This window comes from Rhinolophus sinicus, linkage group LG05 (assembly GCF_036562045.2).
Source record: "Rhinolophus sinicus isolate RSC01 linkage group LG05, ASM3656204v1, whole genome shotgun sequence".
Classification (NCBI taxonomy): domain Eukaryota; kingdom Metazoa; phylum Chordata; class Mammalia; order Chiroptera; family Rhinolophidae; genus Rhinolophus; species Rhinolophus sinicus.
Window position 1 is genome coordinate 148,406,600 of NC_133755.1, and position 7,963 is coordinate 148,414,562.

At 35.6% G+C, this 7,963-nt stretch overlaps 1 pseudogene; it reads left to right on the forward strand.

The window, feature by feature from the left end:
• The first annotated feature begins 4,422 nt into the window (after nucleotides 1-4,422).
• Nucleotides 4,423-7,657, forward strand: LOC109452175 (large ribosomal subunit protein P1; annotated as a pseudogene).
• Nucleotides 7,658-7,963: the final 306 nt, after the last annotated feature.

Here is a 7,963-nt window from a genome sequence, read left to right on the forward strand (position 1 = left end):
GCCAAGACTGGGATACATAGCGCCCTACCTAATACATAGAAACAAACACAGAAAGGCAGCCAAAAGGAGGAAACAAATAAATGTGTCCCAAATGAAAGAACAGGAGAAAATTCCAGAAAAAGAGCTAAACAAGATGGAGTAAGCAACCTACCAGAGACAGAGTTCAAAACAATGGTGATAAGGATGCTCAAAGAACTTAGTGAGAACTTCAACAAAAAGATAGCAAGTATAAAAACGCCAAAAGAAACCATAAAAAAAAACACAGTAAGAACTGAAGAATAAAATAACAAAAATGAAGAATGCACTAGAAAGTATCACTAGCAGACTAGATGAAGTACAGGATTGAACCAGTGATTTGGAAGTCAAGGTAACAAAACACACCCAATTGGAAGAGCAAAAGGGAAAAAGAATCCAAAAATTTGAAGATAGGTTGAGACCTCTGAAACAACATATGCATACCAACATTTGTACCATAGGAGTACCAGAAGAAGACAGAAATCAAGGGGTTGAGAACATATTTGAAGAAGTAATGACTGAAATCTTTCTTAACCTGACAAAGGAAATAGACATACAAGTCCATTAGCACACAGAGTTCCAAACGAGATGAACCCAAACAGGTCCATACCAAGATACATTATAAATAAAGTGGCAAAGGCTAGACAAAGAGAATCCTAAAAACAGCAAGAGGAAAGCAACTAGTAACTTTTAAGGGAGCTCCCATGAGATTGCCAGAATTTCTCAACAGAAACTTTGCAGGCCAGAAGGGATTGGCACAAAATATTCAACATGATGAAAAGCAAGGACCTATAACCAAGACTACTCTACCCAGCAAGGCTATCATTTAACATCAAAGGACAGATAAAGAGCTTCCCAGACAAGGAAAAGCTAAAGGAGTTCATCACCACCAAAACAGTATTACAAGGAATCTTAGAGTAACTTCTTTATGAATAATAAGATGGCCATAACTACACATCTATCAAAAATCACTTTCAATTTAATTGGATTAAATGTTCCAATCAAAAAACATAGGAGAGCTGAATGGATAAGAAAACAAAATCCTTACATATGCTGCCTACAAGAGACTCACTTGAGTTTGAAAAACACACACAGACAGAAAGTAAAGGAATTGCAAAAGATATTTCATGAAAATAGAATTGAGAAAAACAAAAAAAGCTGGGGTAGTGATACTTATACCAGGCAAAATAGACTTTAAAACAAATGCTATAATAAGAAACAAAGGAGGACCCAGTAATCCCACCTCTGGGTACTTATTCAAAAAAACCCAAAATACTACTTCAAGGGTACATGTGTATTCATATGTTCATTGCAGCATAGTTTACAATGGTCAAGATGTGGAGGCAGCCTGGGTCTGTTAATGGATAAAGAGGAGGTGGTACATATATATAAATACAATGGAAAATGGCTCGCTCGGCCATGGAAGGGAACGGATTCTTGCCATCCGCAGCGGCATGAATGGACCTGGATGGTATTGTGTTGAGCAGAGTGTCAGAGAAAGAGATAAGTAATGTGATTTCAGGTATATGAGGACTGTAAAGAACAAAATAAACAAACAAACAAACAAGAAAAACAGAAACAAACTCAGAGACACAGAGAACATTTTGATGGTTGCCAGACGGGATGGAGGTTGGGGTGTAAGTGAAAAAAGGGGTAGGGATTAAGAAGTGCAAATTGGTTGTTACAAAGTAGTTAAATGGGGATGTAGGGTATAGCATAAGGATTATAGTCAATAATATTGTAATAACTATGTGTAGTATCAGATTGGTCCTAGATATGTTGGGGTGATAGATGGGATGGGGTTGGGGAACAGAGTGAAAAAGGTGAAGGGATTAAGAAGTGCAAACTGGTAGTTACAAAATAGTCATGGAGATAAAAAGTAAAGCATATGGAATAGTCAATGATATGGTAATAACTGTGTATGGTGTCATATGGATACTAGACTAGTCAGGGGGAATCACTTCTTAAATCATATAAATGTCTAACCACTATGCTGTATACCTGAAATTAATATAAAATAATATTGAATGTCAACTGTAATTGAAAAATGGGAGGAAAAGGTAAAAGGGAATAGAGATCAGAATTTCCATGAATAAAAGAAATAAGTCATGAGGATGTAATCTACAGCATAGGGAATATGGTCAGTAATATTGGCATAGCATAGTATGGTATCAGGTGGTCGCTGGACTTATCACGGTGATCACATCTTTAGGTATAAATTTTGAATAACTACAGTATACCCCTGAAACTAATATAGTATTGCATGTTAGCTATATTTTTAATAAAAAGCTTTAAAATAAACTAGTATAATGAAATAACTGTTGGCTTAATTATATTATAAAGTAAGAAGGCCACTAAAATGTTATGAAATACAGATATAGTTTATCATTTTCAGTCCAAATCCATGGCTTTTGAAAAATAATAATAATTTCGGTATCTGAATTCTCTAACCTGATGGTCTCTATTCTTTACCAAGTTCTTAATTGTTTGTTTTCCTTGTTCTTTAGAGACAAAGTTCTTGGGAGGTTTTCTTCCTTTTTTAATTTAATCAACAAAGGACAAGGGAACAGCTATTTTTCTCTTATTAAAATGGTATTTTAGTTTTTTTATTTTAATTAGTGTTCCCTCCAACATGTCAGGATAGTCAGTAATCCCCGCCCCCACCATTTATTAGCAAAACTACTGCAATTTCCCTTTCCTTTTTCTAGTTGCATCAAGTAATCTAATCATCTGATTTTGCATTTTGGTCAGCAATGCCTTCTGTGTGCCCTTCAGCTATGTCTCTTCCCATAACCACTCTAAACCTTTTAACTTTATACAGTTGTAAATGCTGAATTATTCCTGCCTTTCATCATAAGTCAATTTCTGCTAGACTCCTCAATTATCCCCAGACTCCTGCTTTGAACATTTCCCAATTGGACTGCACAAAAGTTGGTCCAGATTTGCTTGTTCAGACTAACAAAGACACTCACTTAATGAGTTTTTACCCCAGATGAGACCCTTTGATAAGTACTTTCCATACATCTTCTCATCTAATCTTCCCAATAATTGAATGAGGTAATAATTTTACTAATAAGGAAACAAAGATTCAGTGAGTTCAAGAACTAAGAACTTACATGGGATCACACAGGGAGCCAGCACCAGGTCAATCTGATCCAAAGTCTCTGTCTTGCATTGAGCAATTATCAAGTGATGCCTGAGAACTCTTTGCACTGGAATTACCTGGACTACCTGATAAAAATACAGACACCTGGACACAGCTCAGTCCTTTTGAATTAATATCTCTGAGGAGAAAGACCAGAAACATATTTTTAACAAGCCCCCAAAATGATTCTAGGCACACTAAAATTTGAGAACCACTGAACTGAATTGCCCACATTTTATGTGTTGCTTTCTGTGTTTCTATCACCAAGCACAGTATCTGGCTAATTGATAATAAGTATTTGATCAACTGAAACCCACTGAGCCTGCCAGAAGAAAAGTATGTTGCTATCGATACAGTGGCTTTGGCTCTTTCAAAACAAGTTCAATGGAAACATTAGGAGAATTAGTATTTTTACATCAAAATTGGGCACTCCTAATCCTAGCATTGTGCCAACTTAGTGAAAGCCACCATCATTTGGCACACATACACATGCTTTGCACAATGGCCTCTGTTATTGGGAGAGTTGTTGGAAGATGGATGGAATATCTTCAGACTGTCCATGATTAAATATAATGTCTCAGAATTTAAAAAATCTTTCGCCCAAGATGTCCCGTTCTAGTTAATAAAAATGGTGACTTAAACCTGACTTCCAGCATTCTGCGGTAGTACAGACCACCCCTTTGGTAGTGTGACAATATGATTGTTGAGCAGCTCTACTATGGCCTTTATTTGAAGCAACCATCTACTAATGACATAATTAATACAGTGCATAAGTAAAATCATGGGTAGTCATCTAGAGCCTTTGGCTTAAAGTAGTGAGGGAACTGATGGCTACAAAAGGTAAACTTTAAAAATATGCATATATATTTCTTATTGGGGAAGAACATTAGGGTGTTGACTCTGTGGCATCACGGAGCTGTCACTGTCTCTCTTTAATGTCCTGCCTTATGAGAAATAGGGAGTACTAAGCGGATTGTCAAGATAAAAGTAAATTTTTTTCTAAATAATTAGAAATGCTAGAAAATCAAAGCAAATGAATTCTCAAAAATCTCAGCTCTGTTTATTCACTCAGTGTCTTGCAGGCTAGGTTTTGTGAGGGGTGGGTCATTGGTGTGTGTATGTATAATCCTTCCACTGCCTCTTTCCTGTTTTAGGACACAAACAGGGTATGATAAAAAGAAATAAAGGAGGCTTTGTATTTTGGATGATGATTTCTGGGTAAGCAGCAGCCTAGGTATATGCAAGAATTACTCAATGACAACATGGGGTTCCCTTTGCCCCTCCTTTGGGAATATCACAGTCCTGATCCTCAAGTTAAAGCCCCTACATTAGACAATCAACAGTAAGCAGTATTACACCCTCCAAAGGAGCTTCTGCCTTTAGACATTTTTTCATGCTAATTTAAACCTCCATTCCACCTTGCTTGTGCATGTAGGGACAGTAACACATTGAGCCCTCTTTTTCCTTACCTCCTTGTCAGAAGCATAATGTATGAAAGAGTATACCATAATGATCATTTATGCAAGTCATGTTCCAGACTACTACCCAAAATGCTACTCTACCTGGAATTAAAATTATCTTTCTCTTCATCTCACTCTAATTGACTACAATAATTATATAACTTACTAAACAACTCTGATAGAGTTTACACTATATTAAAATGTTAGAGCACCCCAGCTTATCTGAAGCCTTCTTTATTAGTGGAGACAACTATATTAGTTCTCTCGAATTTTCATAACAGTTTCACACTCACAGAACTCTCTGAAGGTTTCCCCATTGTCCATTCCCTTCCTAAGCTGGGTCACAGGCCATGTGTAGTTCTAAGAGTCCTTCCCCCACTCCATTACTTCCTCACAGAGGGCTCAGAGGCAGCAGGTAATTCTTGCCTACTCTTCTTTTTGTGGTATAATGACTAGTAGCCATTATGTTGATTGCTTTCCTTGTTTTAATAGTCAAGAATCCTCTCTAGTTCTTAAGGTTTGTCCACAGTATCATTATTCCATCGCCCTTGGATGAAACACAATGACGGTGTACCCATATGCTGAGGAAGACACAGGGAAAAATTGTTCTGGGGCCAAACCATCCCAAACTGAGGACAAACTATCGGGGAAAGTTTCTCAAAATCCAAGATTTCAGGGCAAGTTCCAACAGATATATGCAATGTAGTTGATATATACCACAAAAATGTAATTAAATAGTATAGGAAGAAAGGGGGGGGGGGGGAAGCAACAATAGAACCCAAAACAAATCTTAGGTAGAACGGAGGAGACATCATGAATCATAAGCAAAGAGGAGATAGGAAATACTTGAGTGTGGGAAAATATACAATGCAGCTATTCAGTAAGTACAAATTACACATGGATTACAGTTATATTTAGTAAATAAGTATCCACATATAATCTGGAAGAGAAAGAGTTTTCTAAAATAAAAATAACAAAAATAATTCTTTAAAGTTTCCAAATTTTGAATAACCCAAAAATTAAAACTGAACGTTAAACAGTAAATAAAAATGCAAAAATTGAACAAAATCTGAAAATTTTTAAAATACTTTGCAAATACAGCAAAAATCTCATAGTTATACATAAGACAAATACTAAACCTTCATTGACAAATGAACAAAGGTATGGGTGGACAATTCATAAAGAATTGCAAATAGGGAAAATTTCAAAAATAGTTTAACTTCATTAATAAAGAAAAATGCAAAATAAGTAAAAATGTAATGCTACTTTATTTTAACCCACCGAATAAGAAAAAAAGATTATACTCAGTATTTACAAGAATTTAATAATATGTGTACTCACATATACTGCTAGTAAGAACGGCAATTGGTAGAGGCATTCTGAAAATAACTTGGCAATGTATTTTCATGACTAATAATTTATCATAAGGAATAAGTAAAATGTAAGACCAATAGTTATGTATAAAAGGTTCAATACAATATTATTTATAATAACAAAAATTGAAAACAACTTAAAGTCTAACATTAAAGAATGATTAAATAATATTTCTGTAAATGGAATATTATATAGCCAATAAAATTAAAATTATGTTTAAAGCAAAAAAAGTTTATGTTATAATGGATATGAAGAATAATCATAAAACTATTTGTAAAATAAGATCTCAACTCTATTTTTAAATAACTCTTTTTTAAAGTTAAAAGGAAGTAAGCTAATAATATTAACTGGCCATCTGTTGGCAGTGGAATATGTATGATTTATTTTTTAATTCTTTATCCTAATTAGTATTTTCCATCTTTTACTTAAAAAAAAAAGAAGACAGAACATGGCCGCACACCAAATAAAAATAATTGCTAGCATTTTTAGAGAATCAAAAACAATATAATTGATTAAAAATGAGTAAGATACAAGTTTTAGCTTAGTTTAGTTTTAGAAATCTGCTTTAATAGTGAAAGTTGTCTAAGTATGGGGAATATAATCAATAATGTAGATTATATAAGGTGCCAGATGGGCACGGACTTATCAGGGGGATCACTTCATAGACTGTGTTGATGTCTGACCAATATGCTATACACCTGAAGCTGAAGTAGAATAATATTGAATGTCAACTGTAATTAAATATGTATATTAAACGTATACACATATAGTAAAATATATACTATATAGACACGGGATGCAAAGTCAGAGTGGGGAAGAGAATCAATGGTATTGTAACAGTTATATAGTATGTCAGAGGTGTAGTAGATTGGGAGCGTTATCACTCTGTGAGGGGGGTAAAATGTCTATTACCTTGCTTTGTACACCTGAAACTAATAAAGAAGAAAATGTACACACACAAAAAAAAAATAGTGAAATTTGTATAAAATATTTCAAACATACATATTGTTACAAAATAGAAAAGATAACATATCAATATGTGGGGATGGGAGAAGGGAATAGAGATAAAAGGTAATGAATAAAATACAAAAATAAACTTTTCTAATAAAGGCATAAAACAACTCCCTTCACTTACTAATATATCCCAGGCTTGATTGAAGCAAACTAAATTATAATTTTAAGATTGTGTGCTTTCCTCAGCTGCCAGGAAGTTTCTCAGTCCTTCCCAGGAAGCTAAGGCCACGGTCGGGTGAGGCCCTCACTTCATCCCACAACTAGCATAGCGCAGAGCAGTGCTCGCCCAACACTCGCCTGCACCACAGCCTCAGTCGTGGAGCTCGCCTGCATCTACTCGGCCCTCATTCTGAACGAGGATGAGGTGATAGTCACAGAGGATAAGATTAATGCCTCCATTAAAGCAGCCAGTGTAAATGTTGAACCTTTCTGGCCAGGCTTGCTTGCAAAGGCTCAGGCCAATGTCAACATCGGGAGCCTCATCTGCAATGTGGAGGCTGGTGGACCTGCCCTAGCAGCTGACGCTGCACCAGGGGGAGGGCCTGCCCCCTCCACCACTGCTGCCCCAGCTGAGGAGAAGAAAGTGGAAGCAAAGAAAGAAGAATCTGAGCAGTCTGATGATGACATGGGCTTTAGGCTTTTTGACTAAACCTCTTTTGCAACATGTTTAATAAAAAGCTGAACGCTCCGGAAAAAAAAAAAAAAAAAAAGATTGCGTATTGTGTGCATGTTTAGGTTTTATTGTTTACTTTTGAAAGGTAAATATCTACTTTTTAAAATTAAGTTTTTAAACTGTACATAATGACTCAAACTACAACGCCATACTCCATTTATAGTATAAAAGAGTGTCCAGACTGGTTTCTGACGCAAAGTTTTTTCTATCCTTACCACTACTGTTAATTTTGAACCACAGTGTATCTACTTATGGACCTCAGTATGCTGTAGAGGGACCTTA